Source organism: Bacillus rossius, chromosome 1, assembly GCF_032445375.1.
Source record: "Bacillus rossius redtenbacheri isolate Brsri chromosome 1, Brsri_v3, whole genome shotgun sequence".
NCBI classification, from domain to species: domain Eukaryota; kingdom Metazoa; phylum Arthropoda; class Insecta; order Phasmatodea; family Bacillidae; genus Bacillus; species Bacillus rossius.
The window spans coordinates 127,005,909-127,023,601 of NC_086330.1; the positions used below are offsets into that span (position 1 = coordinate 127,005,909).

The following is a 17,693-nucleotide window of genomic DNA, read 5'->3' on the forward strand; positions in this document are numbered from 1 at the left end:
CATTGCAAACTGATACACAAACTTGCTGATTGAATGGTTTTTTTTATGTTTCTTGTTTTGAAAGTTGGTATCTCAGTGATATTAATGAGTACTAGCCAGTTGGTGATGAATGTGAGTAGTTATATCGTAAAGCAACTGTTTGAGAAATTTAGTTCTGTGTATTTAAGTACTGACATGAAATGCCAAGATAGTTGAAAAATAATAGTGGAAATTAACTTCTCTATAACACTATGATTTATAGTGTAATACACCTACATGTAGGGACAGTGGCAGATTAAAAGGGGGGCAGGGGGAGCATGTGACCCCCCTCTTATTATACTATGTCCAGACTACCGGTGCCCCACCCAGAAGTCAATCCTGGATCTGCCCCTGTGTAGGGAGATTAAAATATAAGTACAGAATAGGTTGCCAATGGAGAGTTGCATCAAACCAGTTTAAGTACTACTACTTGAAGAAATTTGACATTTGGTGACATATCAGGTATAGAATTCTTGCAAACAGTAACATATCTACATGTTGCATCTATGGTTAAGACTCGAAAATATTCTCCTGTTCAAAGCAAATGTTTTTTTTCCTCCTACCAGGAAAAAAAAATTTGATTTTAAGATTTAAGTTGAGATTTTCAAAGATTAAGTTATTTAAGTTAGGACATATTTTATACTAAAATGTTTCCCTTGTGTACACCACTTGTTGAAAACTTCAGTATACCATATATGTACATATTTTAAATATAATTTAACCATGATTTCATCTCAGATATTAATATTAATCTCATTAATAAAGTTTTTTAACATCCTACATAACTACATGAAATTGAGTACCAGTTTATCTACATCCTTTTTGTTTTCGTAGATAAAAATTGGGCTAATTTATCTTTAGAATTTGATTTTTCAGTTCATTCTCTTATTGTACTTTGCAAGAGAACTGTAGAAGCAATTGGCAGAGCCACAACTAATTTATTTTCTTTTTGCTGCTGCGCTAGCTTCAAATATTCTATATATAATAAAATCTTTTAACTGTAGTCATTGGGCCGAGACTATGCTCAGAGGCTTTTCCTTGTTTATGTTGGGTTCGACGTTATTGTTGTTCACTACTTGCTTGGGGCCATCTGCATCTTGTAGAGAGAACTGTGGTCCTATCATTAAAGTAAATGACGCACATAGGAGCTTCATGGTTACTTTTATATAAGTGGTTCTAGAATTTGAATTTTTCATGGCCTTGGGTCCTTCTTGACTGTTGAGTCCTGTCATGAGCATACCTAGAAAAATTATTTTTTATGGCGAAGGGTTTGGGGGAGCTGACACTACATCAGTTTTTAAAGTAACTTTATTTTGATTATATATCTTCGATTCATTAAATATTACCTTTCAAATTTTGAGTTAGGTACCTATTATCAACAATTATTATTATCTTGCTAATACCAGTACCTACAAATGAGACCAGATTCCTTTTTTTTTTTTTCAATTTTTTTTTTTTTACTTTTTCAATAAATCAATCATTACTATTGTATTTTATCTAATTGTACATATAATTAATAACTTATAATTTTAGGTACTATTTGCAAGTATTTTGCAATGGCAGTGTAATATTTACACACAATTAGGATTCAGTTATTCTAATGACAATGAATTGCCCCAAAATATTTCTAAAAACTGCACAACCATAGGTCAACCATAAACTTAGACTATTTTTTTTTATAAAATGCCTTTAATTAATCACTCGATGCCCTTTTTATAGTTCTAAGTAAAATTTGAGACAGTGCCTACACTGGGAATAAGTCAAATACTTTACATGCTATAATAAATTACAAAATATTTTGTTTGATAATTCAAGCAATCAAAATAAACACATTATTTATATATAAAGTAATAAATAAAGGACTAGAGTGATACTGATCATGCAAATCATATGCTTTCCTGTACAAACATAACCTACATGCCATGCATTCAAAACTTTTTATTTATGATGTAATCTTGATACGAATCCTAGGTCGAACCTAAGATTCAGTCACCCATCCCTAAATAATTCATATACAGGCACTAAAAAGGAAAAAAAGGGGTGGGGGGGATATTATTTAAAAGAAATATGCCTTAAGGATAAAAATTTAACATTGGGCAAATCTGACTATTAATATTAACAAATTAGTAAATTCCAGTTGTTAAAAAAATGGTGCCACACAAATGAAATCAGGTTCCAAATAAACCAACCATACATGTCTACTACTTAAATAAGTATTAGAATTTCCACCACACTTTTGCAAAGTATCAGGTTAGGTAACTGTACACTTTGACACACAATTCCCTAGCAAGCACCAATTGTCTATTGATGATTCAATATAGCAAACAATGTTTACTGTGTACATTATCATTCCTCAGATTAACTCACAATTTGCAAACAGAACAAATGTTACATGTTTAATCATTACAATCTGCATCTAATTCAGTTGGACAACTGTTGTGTCTTTGGTTACTTTTATAAATTAATTTCGTACAAATCGCACCATTGAAATCTTAAAATATTCAGAGGTGTGATTAGCCCTCATTGTAGAATTTCCCTTCCACTTCCTTTTTCCTATCCCTTCTCCCCCCCCCCCCCCCCCCCCCCGAAAAAAAATTGCTATAGCACATTATAAACTCTCCTGTAAGAGTTTTTTTTTTCTAATGCTGGCTGTTGTGAATAGTAGGTTAGATATGCTGTGACCATGGAAGCAATGTGATATCAGAGTTTTTTCAAACAGTAATATTCATGTGTATTTTATTTGTAATAGAGCAGATTTTTGCCACTTAATAAAATATTGTATTTTATTAATTTTTTTTTGCATTCTCCCAAAACTATGTTTAGGTTTGATGATCCAGCAAAATCACTGATCCAGCATGGCCGTGATCCCTAATGTGCAGTATTAAAGAGCCTTTACTGTATCATTTAAATCAAAAATCAAACATAAGAACAACTTTAACTTCACATATTTATACAAAATATTTATAAAAGTCCTAAATGAAAATGCATGCTGACAGAGCTATCGCAGGTAGTGGCTGTGGGGGGCAAAAACCAGAAGGCCCGGTTTATGTAAATATTTTTTTAATGTATTTGATATCCCTGTTAGGACAAAAATTACAAGTCTGTTGCTTATAAAATCAATTGGAAACTTTATAAGTAAAGCGATAAGCACAGATTACCTTCACAGTAATGGCCATGATAATTATAAGTATTTGGATTTTTTTTAAATTTAGGGTTTGAAAATTTGTACATTAACCAATGGGAAGGTGTCTGACATATAATTTAGCCCTGGGCCCATAGTTTCTCTCGACGGCCCAGCATACTTGAATGTAATAAGATGTGAGCCCAAGTTGTTCATATCAGTCCCTCTGTTGCTTATAACATGTGATGTTTTCTATTGGTGATGAGTTTTAATGGTGATGTCATGAGTAGTACTCTGCTTATTATTGAAAGGTTTTCTACCAGAGATGTTTTTCTTATAAATCTATGGTTGTCATAGTAAAAAAAAAAGTGCTTCTGTTGCTCATACAGCTTCATTTTATCACAAGCTTATTTAATTGGTAATCTTAACTGGAATTTCTCTTTACTTTAATTTGTGCTCGTCATCATACCATATTAGAGTATCTGCATTTTAATATGCTGGCTCCAATGCAAAGGAATCGAACCACGCATTGTGCTCATTTTGTTTGCGCTTGGCCTTTTCCCCATCGCGGCGCTGGCAAAGCGAGAGTGAGGGCACGAGGAATGAGCGTCGTCTGCGCGGTCAAGTGATTTATGGTACTTTTGATTGTGATTGCTGTGTGGGCCGGGCCGCTGTGAGGCAGGATGTGGGGCTCGCGTGGCGACAGTGTGTGGCTAGTGGCTGGCTGGAGGAGAAGCACTCTTGCAAGCAAGCCTCTCTGTCGCGACAAGGTACCGTGCTCTCTCTCTCTCCCTGCGCGGCGCCAGTAAGCCATTCTCTGCTCACATGGCTAGTCCTAACATTGCTGTTTCTCACTGACTACAGTGATTTTTTGTACAGACAGTTGTGGGAGCAGAATATTTCCTCACCTTAAAATCATCCAAATTTTAAGCTGTCTCTAAATAAATATTCTATTTTTTTATATATATAGTCTCACAGAAATGATTCATACTATATCTTGAGTTTTAGCTTCAAATCAGTTACCGATTACTGGTATCCCATGTTTCAATGCACTTACCATTTCCATTTTAATTGAATTGTAAAGATAAATATCACAAAAAATCAAGCAGCATACATTATGAACTAGTGTATACAGTAGTAGGTTTTTTTAATCTTCAGTTGATAGTGTTCCCAGTTGTAGGTGACTAACATTGCTGCTGTGAACATGTACATTTAAATTTGATAAATATATTCTAACTTCTATGGTGGAGCCAAAAAGGGGGAGGGTTGAAGCTATAAAGGCATCCTAACTTACACTGGCCAAAATTATGTTTTCAGGAGGGACAGGGTGGGGAAAATAATAACATTAGTTTTTGGATGCAAGCCACTGCCCCTTCACAAGATTCTGGATCCACCTCTGTCTAACTCTGTGTGCAAATGGAGAACAGTGGTTTTGATTCTGAGGTTTATATCATATGCTTGCCATATGACAGGGTGTCAAGACAGAGTTCACATTATTCTGACTGTTAGGAACCATCTTGCTTATAGTCACTTAAGAAACAACAACCCCTAAGTAACATTTTTTTTTTAAAAGTAATTTTTGTTTCTCCATGAAAATGTAAGCATTTAGCATCTTCTCACAAAGTGAATTCGCTGAAAGTCCAACAGAATGCACTGCTATGGTCTTTTTTCTAACACCATCTATCATTCTGTTTCAGCATGGCACATAAAGTAATTAAGCTCTCATGAAAAAAATTTGCTTTTTGTCACATAGGCGATGTTTTTTCTTAAATGATGACGTGCTCTATTGTGTGCAATGTTTTCATTCAAGAGTTGGCGTTAACTACATGTACAATGTTGTAATGGGTGGCAAGGTGCAAGGGCTTGTTAACAGTCTGACTTTTAGGATTTTAAGTTTTAGAATGAAAGAAATAAGTGCTGGTTTACTCAGCTGAAAAATCAATTTCTCTACATTTTATTATAGTACTGTAATTTCTGAACCTTATAAGTTTATATTTATGACTTACCTTATTAGACAACACTGAAGTACAGAAGTAAATTTATTAAGGTCAATCAAGAGCTTTGCACTTCAGCTTTGGTTTAAATAATTAAAATTTAATTTGTGCCTTACATTTTTTTTTAAATTTTAACTACCCAACTAGTGAGTACTGGTAATGCATCAGTGTTTTATATTCAGTTCTGACCGCAGTCCACAGTTCCTGACTGTTGCTCAATTTATTGACTGTAAACTACACAAAATTTAAATTGCAGGTATCTAAAGTGCTTAAAAAAACCTTGATTAATATCCATTTTTACTTCTGATTCATGAAATTTTAGTGGTGTGACAATGCTCTTGTTCGTGATTTTATATAGTATATGAGGTGTAGGATGTAGGATACGCGCTCCACAGAACATGCTCATGTGTAGAGATGAGCATCAGCTCGTGACTCCTCACTTTGTGGTTCTTGGTCACACTAATGACATCACCAACCTCAGTGTAAGGACGCTCCAAGGACACTGTCCTGTACAAGTGCATCGTCTTCCACTCTCCACGAGTAATTGTAACTTATTTTAAAACCGTGAACTATTTCCACCATATGCAGTAGTCATTAAAATATATAAGTAATCTTTTAATTAAGTAGAGATTAACGGAGTTTGGAAGGGATGAAAATGTTATACTATTGTGTTGAAAAACAGTAGTTAATTTAAATAGTTTTGACAGTGCATAAAGTAAAATCTACAGTTTTTTTTACTTTGGTTATATAAAATGCCCACTTTTTTTTATTTTAACTGGTTTAGATGTGAGTAAAAAACCTACATATATTATCATTTAGATCTGTTTTGAGAAGTGAGCCACAAATTAATCTGATCTGTTTACAATTCAATATCACTTGTACTGACTGTAGAACTAAAAAAATGAGCCTGTAGACCAGAGTTGCGTTTAGCATGCCCTAGGCACATTTTTCAGAGGTCCTGATTTCTCACAAAATTATTTGTAATATTATTATAGTTAATTTACTTTCCTAAATGTTATGTCAAACATTTGAGTATACGGCTACACATAATAAATAATATTAGCAATAACTCTTCGCTTTGCAGCATTATTCCAGTTTTTTTGACAGCATGTAGGCCTAATTCTAATAATGAAACTTGTTTTCATTACATTGGCACTTTTGTAGCCTACATGAATATGATGTAATTTTAGCTAAAATTTGATGACAGTAATGTGTATTCTTGTGCAAATTTGTTATTATTGTAATAAGAACACATAACTGTATTATAATGGTATGAAGCTAAAATTGTTAAGACAACAGTACTGCTGAGAAGGCCTCATAAAAGTTTTTTATGCCTCGAGTTTTATGGCTCCATACAACAGTCCTGCTGTAGACTGATATGTAAAACATTGTTCCTTTTATTGGTAGTAAAGCTGTAACTGGACTATCACTTAAAACATATTTCTGTTGGTGGATAAATTTAAGACAGACATGCATTCAAGAAAGTTTCATAACAAAATTACCCAATCCTTATAGTCATCTTTGAGCAATACGTTGTGTTTCAAATGGTATACTTAATTTTTTATCATTATGAGAAAAAATATGTTTAACGAAATATTAATAAAAGCATGTTTTAGTTTTTTTGGTTAGAGCTTTTAAAAATTAAACATAAACAACTTGCATTGAAAAGAAATACAAGACTTTGGTTCGTGGAAGTAGTCAATATTTGTGGAATGAGTCATAAGAACTGGGAGAATTCTGAGCTTTCCTTCGTCAGGGGCAGAAAGCGGCCCCCCCTTCTCCCAACCCAACAGTAATAAACCTACCAGGAAAACAGTTGTGTGGGTTTAATGTGGAAACTCCCAATAACATACCACTACACGTCTAGCCTGAGCCTCCCCTCTCGTGGGTAGCTACACCCCTCGTTCCCTACTCACGTTCCTTTATCCTCCACAGCTTCTACACATGATTGCCTTCCATACTCTTCAAAAAACTGAGTAACAAACATCTCCACTCAAAGCATTATTGTCCATCATGTGTAAAATCATAATATTAGTAGTTATTGTGTGATTATTTTCTCTATTCATCTTGTATTTCACACTTTGCAGTCTGCAACAACCCGGTGCCAGGGGCTTCCCCTGCCCCTCCTAGAGCAAGCACATAAAGAGGTTGTGTCTCTAAATACTATCTAGGATGAGGTACCTCTAAGGTGAAATCATCTGTGTGGTTGAGTGGGCAGATAACTTGCCTCCCCCAAGGTTCGATTCCCGGCAGGCTGGAACCTCGAAAATTTCGCGAGTGGAAAATGTGGCGGACGTCGCCACGAGCCGGTGTATATTACCCTTTCCCCCAACCCGGTTATTCCGTCAAATTTCCATTTCCCATCACCCTTAATCATCTCTAATTACCTTGATGTCTACGAGACTTTAAGGGGGAGAGACAGGAACCAAAACACGCCATATAGGTATCAATAGTTTCATTGCCATAACAATTATTGTTTTTTAATGTTGACCACATTCAACCACAAGCATACGCGTGCGTAGGACTTCAGTATTGGTGGTGCCAGATTACACAACAGCCCTGTCATTCACGGACCCCGAGCCTAAAGCGGGGGGTTCGGGGGTCCTCCCCCGGAAAAATTTGGATTTGAAAGCACAAAATGGTGCTATTTAAGGTGTTTCCGAACAAAAACATTAAATACACAGATGTAAAAATGTTAACATTTTTATGACGAACTATAGCATTGAACATTATAATCACCAGGAAAACTAATAAACTATTTACAGTTTTAAGCTTTGTTGAGCCATAAAGTAAATTGCACAAATTGTTTGCACGGAATTCATGCTGGTGGCTTTGAAAAACCGTACCTACATGTTTTCTGAAGACGCCAAATAAATGCTAGAAAAAAACATTCTCAAATGTTAAGTTTTAAAATCAACAAATCAAGGGAGTTTTTGTAATATACCTTAAATATGTAAAATATTAAAATAATAAAAATACAAAAATAAGAGTGGGCAAAAGTTTTAACTTTTGGAATACAACAAAAATGTTTTTTCGGCGACTGCATATAAGTCATCGAGTAAGCCTATCCTTTTAACTAACTAAACTCTCTCACTTTTTTAAAATAAACCCTGGCGGACGGCGGCTATTATTCCGTGCGCCTGCCGGGTGGAGTGAACAGTGGACACCGAGCGCGCATTCTATGTAATTCGAGGAGAACTATGAGAAGTATTTACATTTCAGAAGTTTCGTAGCCGCAGCCCGCGTGTACAATACAAGTAATTGCAACTGGCTTGTTTCCGTGTGTATAGTTGGTTAGATTGATAATTGATATACTTATAGTGTTATGAGCACATATATGTAACTCGACACGATTGGAAAACATAATTTTTTGGAAATAATACGGATCTTTGTAAGTATGTATTATTTCTGCTTGTAAAAAACAAAATAACGTTAACCCTAATGGTGGTGCCAAGGCACCTGTGGCACCTACCGTGCGCACGCCTATGACCACAAGTACCCCGCCTACCTGGGCACACACGGCATTCAGAGCAACAGGAAAAAACCACGCAATTTAAAACCTGTATAATATACCTATCCGAGTGGCATCTGTTTACGAAAAGTAGTCAAGAATACGCTGACAGGAGCGATTATTAGTTCTGTTTCCGGAATTCGTTTTCAAACCTTGTTTACAGGAGAGTGAAAACGCGTGTTTTCGGAATAATTTTTAGGCGTGGAACTCCCGGTAGAGATTCTTGAAAGCACCCAAGGGATCTGCATTACACTCTTACCTTTGTTTATATTATTATTAAGGTCTCTACTCCAGTCTCATAGATGCTGTACACACGACGCAAAGACTACGCTCCAGTCCACAGCCTCAGCGGGCGTCGCACTCATCATCCCGCCTCACCAATGCAAAAACATCCCTGGACAGGGAGCCACTATACTCCGGCAGAAATGCAACATCTCGGTCGCTGGAGTCGTGAAAGCTGGCCTCCGGAGCTGTATAATAATGTGTTTAAGCCGTGCCGCAGTTGCATAAGGTGGGCGCGGGTGGCGGTTACGGCTCGGGCGTGGCCGACTCGCGGAGGTTAGCGCGCGGGGCGGGAAGAGGAAGTGGCGAGAGAGACAGGTAGAGCCGGCGGTTGGCGAGCGGCAGTTGGCAGCGAGCGAGCGAGCCGTGAGGCTGTGCGGCTCTCTGTCTCTCTCGGCGGTGACATGTTTCCTCTCGTGAGGTCGTGCTCTGGTGCTCGGGCGACGTAGGGAAGTGAGTGTGCCCCGTCGGCAAACATCATGGTCTTCGGCAATGGCAACAAGTTCAGGATCAAAAGGTAAAAGACGACGCGCTTTTTTTTCTCTAAACGATCGATAACCTCCGCTCCGTCGAGCTGCGTAGCCCAGGAAAAGAGAAAACTGTTCTTTGAACTAGGTCGGTCCATCTAGGCCCTTTGCTTTCACCCTGGGCTGCCGGTCCGTCCGTTCACGGGTCATCTCGCGCGTGTGTGCGAGGCAACAACTTGTTTTCAAATTGTTCTTTACGTTTTTGAGCAGAGGTACGTCGCTAATTTTCTAAGTTCAGGCTTCGTTATTCCGTTCTTACAGTTAAAAAATACACATGCCGGTATCCGCAGTGTTTTGTTATTTGTTTGTTTTTTACACACATGACAATGATCGCAACGAGCAAACACGTAAAAATAAAAGTTACTGTTGTTTATAAAAACACGAAAGTCTCCAGACAACACCAACTCAACACTTGTAAAATTTATGATGAAATCATAATGTGATTTAAAAGTGTTATTTTCTTTCATCGTGCGTAAGTTCAACAAGTGAAAATGGATGCATATAATTAAAACATAATAGCCTTCGATGTGACAGTAAAATATCGTGTTATTTTGAACATGCTTTCACACGCGCGCGACGATCATAATTTAACGATTGAATATAAAATGTTTCTTGCCATTACATACGCAACAAATATACGATAGTCATCAGTGCTTGCAGGTTTATTTTTAAATATATATATTTTTTTTACTTGCAATTTAACTTTAAATGAGGAAAATCACCGTGCATGAACACATTTAAGAGATTTCACAAATAATATTAGTAATATATTTCACCAGTTAACCATCTTTCGAAAACAAAATTCTGGCGTTCATTCCAGTTCGTCGCGCCCGCAACGAGATAAAATTAGAAAATCTTTCAAAACCGGTCGCGTCTGTCATTTATGTCGCGCTGACGGTTTGGTTAGAAAAATATTCGCGATCGCCGCATCGCGCCCTTAGCGCTATTGCGGCTCCAGCATAAAGGCTCACGTGGCGAATCGACGGACATTTGTTTGGATCGATTACAGTGACCGGCATTCCTCACGTTAGTTCATGACACGTGAGCGCACAGTCGGTGTCTCACGTGATCGCAAGCGATGCCCGTTGTGGTCGTGGGTCGGAAGGAGGGGGGGGGGGGGGAGCGTTAGCTCCTTAGTGCCCAAATTTTATTTAATATTTTTTTATATTTTGTAGTGTTTATTAATGTTACCTTAAATACTTTAATTCACTTGTTAAACTTTTCTTTCATAAAACTTTGTAACTGCAGTATAATCTCACTAACCCGGCACTATTAAAAACCAGAGGGTGCCGGATTATTGGACGTATCAGTATATTGGAGTGCCGGATTATACTGTATTAAATAGCAGACTTATTTGGACTCCTTCACACCGGGCCACTCAAATGGCGCCACAGTGCGCGACCGTAGCGCGTTAGGAAACCGCGCGAGAACTGTTTTGAGGCACTGCGAACGCGCCACTCAGTCACATGCCCAATGGCCAGTATAATAATGTATTTGGAGGAAGCAAGTGTATTGTTTATGTTGTTGCTATAGCGAAAGAAATGTTATAAAAGCAGAAGTAATTGGATTTATCAGATTCTTTATTGAGCAATAACGTTACGATTTGTAACCACACTTTTTCCCAACTCTTAAGTATTCCTTTACAGGTATGATCCAAATTAAGATTACCTCCTGGACTTCTAAAGTAAACATTTATGTGTGGAAACTTGATTCCACCACCACTCGAAGTAACAGATATGGCAGAAGTGGCTTGATTAAAAACGAGCCAGTGTGCGCGACCCAAATTCACTGTTAGCGACTTAGCGTGAACGCGCTACTCGGTGTGAGTAGTTCTGTGTTATTACATGTCATCACGGTGCGGCGCGTTTCTATTAGCGCTCTCGCAGTGGCCCGGTGTGTCAAGTTTTTGGAACTGCCTCCTTTCTTTTGATGATACGGCGACCTTTCCATCTTTGAGGTCCCGTCGTCTTCAGTATTCGTGACGTAAATGTTTTCTTTATGTTGAGCCCACTTTTTAAAACTCATATTGAAATAACTATGACATATGCAGAAAAAAGTTGCAAACAGAAGCTCGTGTCGACAAAAATAGTGTATTACATCTCACGGTCGTGCATAGAGATTTGAGGCGACGGGACCTGTAATATTTTAGTGGGTTCCAAGCATAGGTGTGCCCAGACATTTCCATTAGGGGGGGCCCTGCTAAATTTTTAAATCAGAAGCTGAATTTAGAATGTTAAATAGCCTAAATACATTCACTCAATGACTTGTTTATATTTTTGTGCAGTATCAACGAGATATGTTTACTAGTTAATATTTATATCCGTATAATTTTAACAATCTTGAAAATATTTTTTTTTTTCCATAGGCAATGTTTAAAGGGTACTTACATATTTTCCCCCCTTGAATTTCCAATAGCTTGGCCCAGATCTACCTTGACATAAACTTCTTTTTAGTGAATGCAAACACAACAATTCAGACAACAGAACTTTAACAAACCTCTTAATTTTTTTTTTTTTGCTTGGCCATTTTAAGGAACCTCGTGTTTTAAATAAACTAAGGCGGCTGTATTTCCAGAACGATAAAATGTTTAAAAATATTGTTAATTAGCATGCTGCAACACTGAAACACAGTTTGAGTGTCACAGTGCCAGGAATATACGAATATTAACGAACGCATTAGACAAAATGCCGATATGAGTGATTACATTAGGGGGGGCCATGGCCCACCTGGCCCCCCCTGTAGGCACGCCTATGGTTCCAAGCCACTCGAACCCACGTTGACAGTCACGGCTACGGTCGTACTCAAGGAGGTTATGGAGGACAAATTTATACCATGTAATAAAGCTGAAGATGAAGAGTGTGTTTGTTTGAACGCGCCAATATGTGGAACTACCAGTCGGATTTGAAAAAAAAATGCTTTTTGCATTTGATATCCCAATTATTGAGGAAAGTTATAGGCTATGTAACATCATGCTACGACCTTTAGGAGCCAAACAAAAATTTAAAAAAGTCAGAACGAACGCTAAGCTAAAACTACGTTAGCGCGGGCGGGTGATGCGATGCGGTGGTAGGTGGGAAACAATACTGGAAGTTCCATAGATATAGTAGTATAAATGATTTTCTTAATAAAAGAAAGCTGATATTGCTATCTTCGATCCTTTTTTTTTCTCCTTTAAATTGTGTTGAAAAACCTTAATATTCTTCTGCCAAGAAAACAGTTCAAGTGAAATAAATATTTAGTTTTTAAATTTTTTTTATATAGTTTTGTTTCATTTAAAATGCCTCGAAGAAAATCTCAGCTTTCTCGGCAGTGTGCAACATCAAAGCGTCTAGACTTTGCGTGATAGTGAAACGAAAGATGAGCGTATGAATAGGTTGGGCAGTCAACGAACGTACCTAGCACTACCGAACAAAACTGGCTTAGGGAATCGAGTGCTGAATGTTCTCAGCATTTGATTAACAGAATGTACGAACTTCCGTAAACCGTGCTCGAGAATCAAGCGTTGACAGAACAAATGTTACATGTTTAATCATTAGCGTTTGACGCCCTATAAATATAATCGTCTCTATTATTGGGCGTAGCCTGGTACGATTTTCTTCAACTAACAGCAGTTGCTGAGAACTAATTTGATTTAGAATTTCTTTTTCAGGAGTTTTGTATGTCCTGAGGAAATCCTTGCCTGATGCAACACAAATTCTTTCGTGCGTTTCTAAATAGCCATATTTTGCTGTGAGGTCTTTAAAAGTTATAAGAGCCTCCGTTACAAGTCTGTTAACTTTGACACCTTTGTTGTGTCCAACTTTTTCTTGTGCAAAAAGAGCACAGTATACCAGCCAATGGTATTTATCAATGTGCGATTTAGAAAGATACCGTCTAACAGTTTTCCCTTCACCTTTTGAGTGTGTTGAGTACGGGTAGCAATAGTCATCCGTCGGATGACATGGCTTTTCAAGGAGCAGACACTTGGTGAAATCATCTATTTTTTTCCCAGCATATCGGCTATATCATTCAGGTTATTTGGTGCTGATTCTGTAAGAACATCTTTTGGACGTGCTTCGAAGGCTGTGGACTCACTGTGTGCACTGTTGTCTGTCGTAAGAACCTTAGATGTAGAAGGCTCACAGATGACTGTTTCGTCCGTAACTGGTCCTAAAACAATAAAATAATATTTGTATAAATTATTATGTACAAATTTGTTGATTTTTTTTAGAAATGAGTGGTGTTAGGCCATATTGGAATGTTAATTTAAACTCTTACAGCATCCCAGCATTATTAATTATTGTTTTAAGATATAAATTTTGTTAAACTGTCAAAGGAAAATAATTACTATAAGTTATGGTGGTGTGACAGTTACAGTTCACTGGCTTTATCAATGCAGAGCCTTAAGTTTTATAATGTCAATTTTACACACTCATATGAGAACCAAAAGTGACAAAATAGAATTAAACAAACTTGTATTTTCGTTAATACCTTTGTTAGTGACAGCACGAAGGCATTCATCATGATGATGCTGAGAGTTGTCGTCTTGTGACTGATGTCGTATACTCTTTTTTTGGAATCAGTTGAAAGTACGAGTCGATCTTATTTATGTTCGTCCGCTTGTTTTTTTCGGAAATCCTGTAAAAAGATTTTTCGTTTCACACAATCCAGTAATACACATAATGGATAAAGTGTATCAAAATGGCTATAGGTCCATCCATGCACTAGCGCTATCAACATATACTTCATTTTCATTTACTTTACATGTACCTAGAAACCCCTGGCTCTGATTATAAAATATATTTCTACTTCTACCTGTCCTAAACATAAAAAATTGTATGTCGATGTAGCTATTATATTAACATTGTTGCCATTACAAACTATATGAAAACAAACATTTACCACACCCATGAATGCATGCAATACAACAAAGACTTTACTTGCAGTGCAGTTTGCAGAAACAATCATTTTTGTCGGCAATATCAATGTAGCAGACAACTGGTCACTTGTCCCTGGTGCTCCCCCCCCCCCCTCCTGATCCACCACTGCTCTCTCGGTCAACGGCAGACGAGGTACTCCCACATTTAATACGAAGAGCGATTGGTTGTCATTGTCGACGTCGTTAGTTGCTACGACATCTCGATATTGCTCACAGAATGAGGCACGACGTGATATTTTGTCCGATAGTAGTTCACTTCCATGTGTTCACATACAAGCAGTGCGCACGGAATCAGAGGCGGTACGACGCCACAGAACTGTCGCGATCAGACACGAGGCGACACATCGAATGACTGCCTGAACAGACCTCCTGACGGCTGCAATGTTCTGCGCATGCGCGAGTACAAAAAAAATTCAATAAAGGCATGCATTAGTGTGTTCATAGTTGACTAGTTAAATACTGTTCTTCATTGTTACTTTAATTTCAGTAAATATTCACTTGTAAAGTATGTTGATTTTTTTTCTCGTTATAGAGCTGAATGCAAATAGATAAGTATGCTCAGTACAGGGAAGATCTATTTTACTATATCCCTCTTTGAAGGAGTATCACAACAAAAATTTGATTTCAAGAGCATGGGAAGAAATGACGTGACGGAAATACGTGTTGCGACGCGTCTTGTCTGATTCTGTGTGCACCCAGCTAAGGTGTGTATTCTGTCCTCGTGCCACGGAACGCCCATTTTACGATGTCCGTTGTACTTAGTAGTCCGTAAACGCGCGTAGGCATTGTAAGAAAAACAACATACTGTATAAACGAGGGTGATTACATCAGCTAACGTGCTACTGCTCACATTATCGCAATACCCGGGCACACATACGGTGTGCAGAGCTTCAGAAAAAACAACGCGATTTCAAAAATACTCAGGATATCCGAGTGGGGTCTGCTAAAGAAAAGCATTTAAGGGTTCGCTGAGGGCCTAAAAGTACTTTTGATTTCGGATTAAGTTTTTAGAATGCATTTTTAGAAGAATTAAAATGGCTAAAACTCATGTTTTCAGAGTAATTTTTAGGCGTAAAATAACCAGTACAGATTCTTGAAAGCACTTAATGGACTTGCATTACACCTTTATCTTCATCTCGGCCATATAATGTTACGGTCACCGCTCAAATTTTAAAGTTATCCTGTGACGACGAGAAGACTGCACGCCAGTTCAGAGCCTTGCGCTTAGAGGCTATACCGCGCTAGAAATACGAGCGAGCGTCGCGCTTATCATCCCGCCTCACTAACACACATACACCCCTGACGAGGCTTGATTAATAGTATTACGGCCGCAGTCAAAAGTTGGGGGCTCGGGCTGAAATAAAATTCGATATAGTGTCCTCATGAGAGAGTACGTGTTGTTTAAGGTACATGCTACTTGCAACTTTATTATCTTAGTTAAATAGTTAAGAAGTAGTATATAATTTTGTGGGATGCCTGAAGTTAATAGTGGTTGGGTGCTATACTTATAGTTTTCCAAGTGAAGTCATTGGCGTATAAGTATTGATAATATTTTCAGGTTAATGATTACATGTGTAAAAAAAAATACTCTCACGAGGCACTATGTTATGGTCTTTGAAAAACTCGTAATGTATAGTATCTGCTTTAACAAAGGCAAAATTTCAATACTAAACGATAAAAAATTGTTATGACATAACAACTCTTGAAAACAAATCTCTCCCCAGTTTGCCTCACAATATCACTTATAATCTCAACGGACAAGAACCTTTCCCAGCGGAGAATCAAACTTCAACCTCGTGATTTTTGACAGTCGACGGCATGGCTAGTCAGGTATAACCTTAATTACAATTTCTCATCTCTTTACCTATTTTTGTGATTATAACCGCCCCAGTGCTCTTATATGGGCCAAGAAATAAGCCTGTGAAAAGTCTGTGAAACAAGGCGTGTGACTAGCATAACTCTCCGGCAATACAGTGAACTATTTGGAACCAGCGGGCGAGTTGTTACATATGCCGGGACGTTCGATTCGTTGGTTGCGTACATATTTCTCGGCCTTAATTTCAGCGCAATCAGTTTCGTGTGTCGCAGCACTGCAAAACCGTGTTTTTTTTTGTAACATGTTAGCTCCCGCTATGCGGCATTTGGTAGAAGCAATTTCGTGATTGGAACGGAAATCGCATGAAACGGAAATGTGGAACCACGGTGCTGCCGTCCGTGGCGGATGGCGCGAACCAAAGTTCTCAAAGCCAAAGGGTAACTTTATAGTATTAATTGTTTAATGAATTTAACAAGATAGGCAGTATTTTAATAAAATACCTTGTCGAAAATCAGATCCAAAGCCGGGGTTTAGTATTTTTTTCAAGGATTTTTCGCATTTATCAGAGTCGTTTCACTAGAAAGTTAAAAATTTTGTTCTGCAAATCGAATGATTCTTTAGTCGACGTAGCTGCTCCGGCAACGAATTCTACCGGCGGGTGTGGAAAATACGTGTGATTAGCGTCCAGAAATTGAAAACACCATTTGCGAATGTATTTATCACGTTCAGCTTTATTTTAAAGAATTGTACGTTAAATTTCGTGTCCGAGTTTCGTATTATAAGTGTATTTGCAACATAACGCATCATTTTGCTTGTTACCGAAGTTAAGATGTTACACATCTCTGGCGAGTACTGGAAGACTCGCTCGCGTGTTTTGTTTATATCCTCACATGTTACCTTGTGTTTTCAGTAACGTGGTGGATTGAAGTGCATAATAAACTAGGCTCCTAAAGACAGATTTTTCGCCGCGGAAAGAACTAACACTACCCACTGCAGAAAAGAGTAGAAGGTTGCCTCTGAATGTGGTCGCAGCTAGTGAACCAAGTACAAATGGGAACTGTCAAGTCTCGCAGGTCATGGAACCTGCGGAATTAACGGATCTATTTTTTGTGCCGATTTATTCTCAATGTTGATTCATCCGATCATGCAGCTTAAGGCCTGTTCTACAGTGACGCGAAAACGGAAACGGATCTCCCGGAACAGTGTTTCTACAATAGCACGCAGATGGAGAGACGGACTCGTACAGATTAGCTCGGCAGTGCTGAGCTATTCCGTGTTTACTTTGCTCCGCGACCAATGGAAGCCGAGTACTTGGCTGCGATGGTAGCCATGTTTGTTTATGATTTAAATACGTTATAATTGTTTCAAGTACAATAATATTTAATGTGCTGTAACTACTTTGTGTTTTATTTTTAATGCAATCTCATTGTTTGCCATTTGTAACGTTTCCGTGCATCGTGGAAGCAGCAGACGCAATAATGAAATATTCCGGGAGATCCGTCTCCA

At 37.9% G+C, this 17,693-nt stretch overlaps 1 protein-coding gene across 1 annotated transcript in view; it reads left to right on the forward strand.

The window, feature by feature from the left end:
* LOC134545119 (uncharacterized) overlaps positions 1-17,693 on the forward strand; it is a 485,066-nt gene that overhangs the window by 360,452 nt on the left and 106,921 nt on the right. The gene's annotated exons all lie outside the window — the stretch shown is intronic.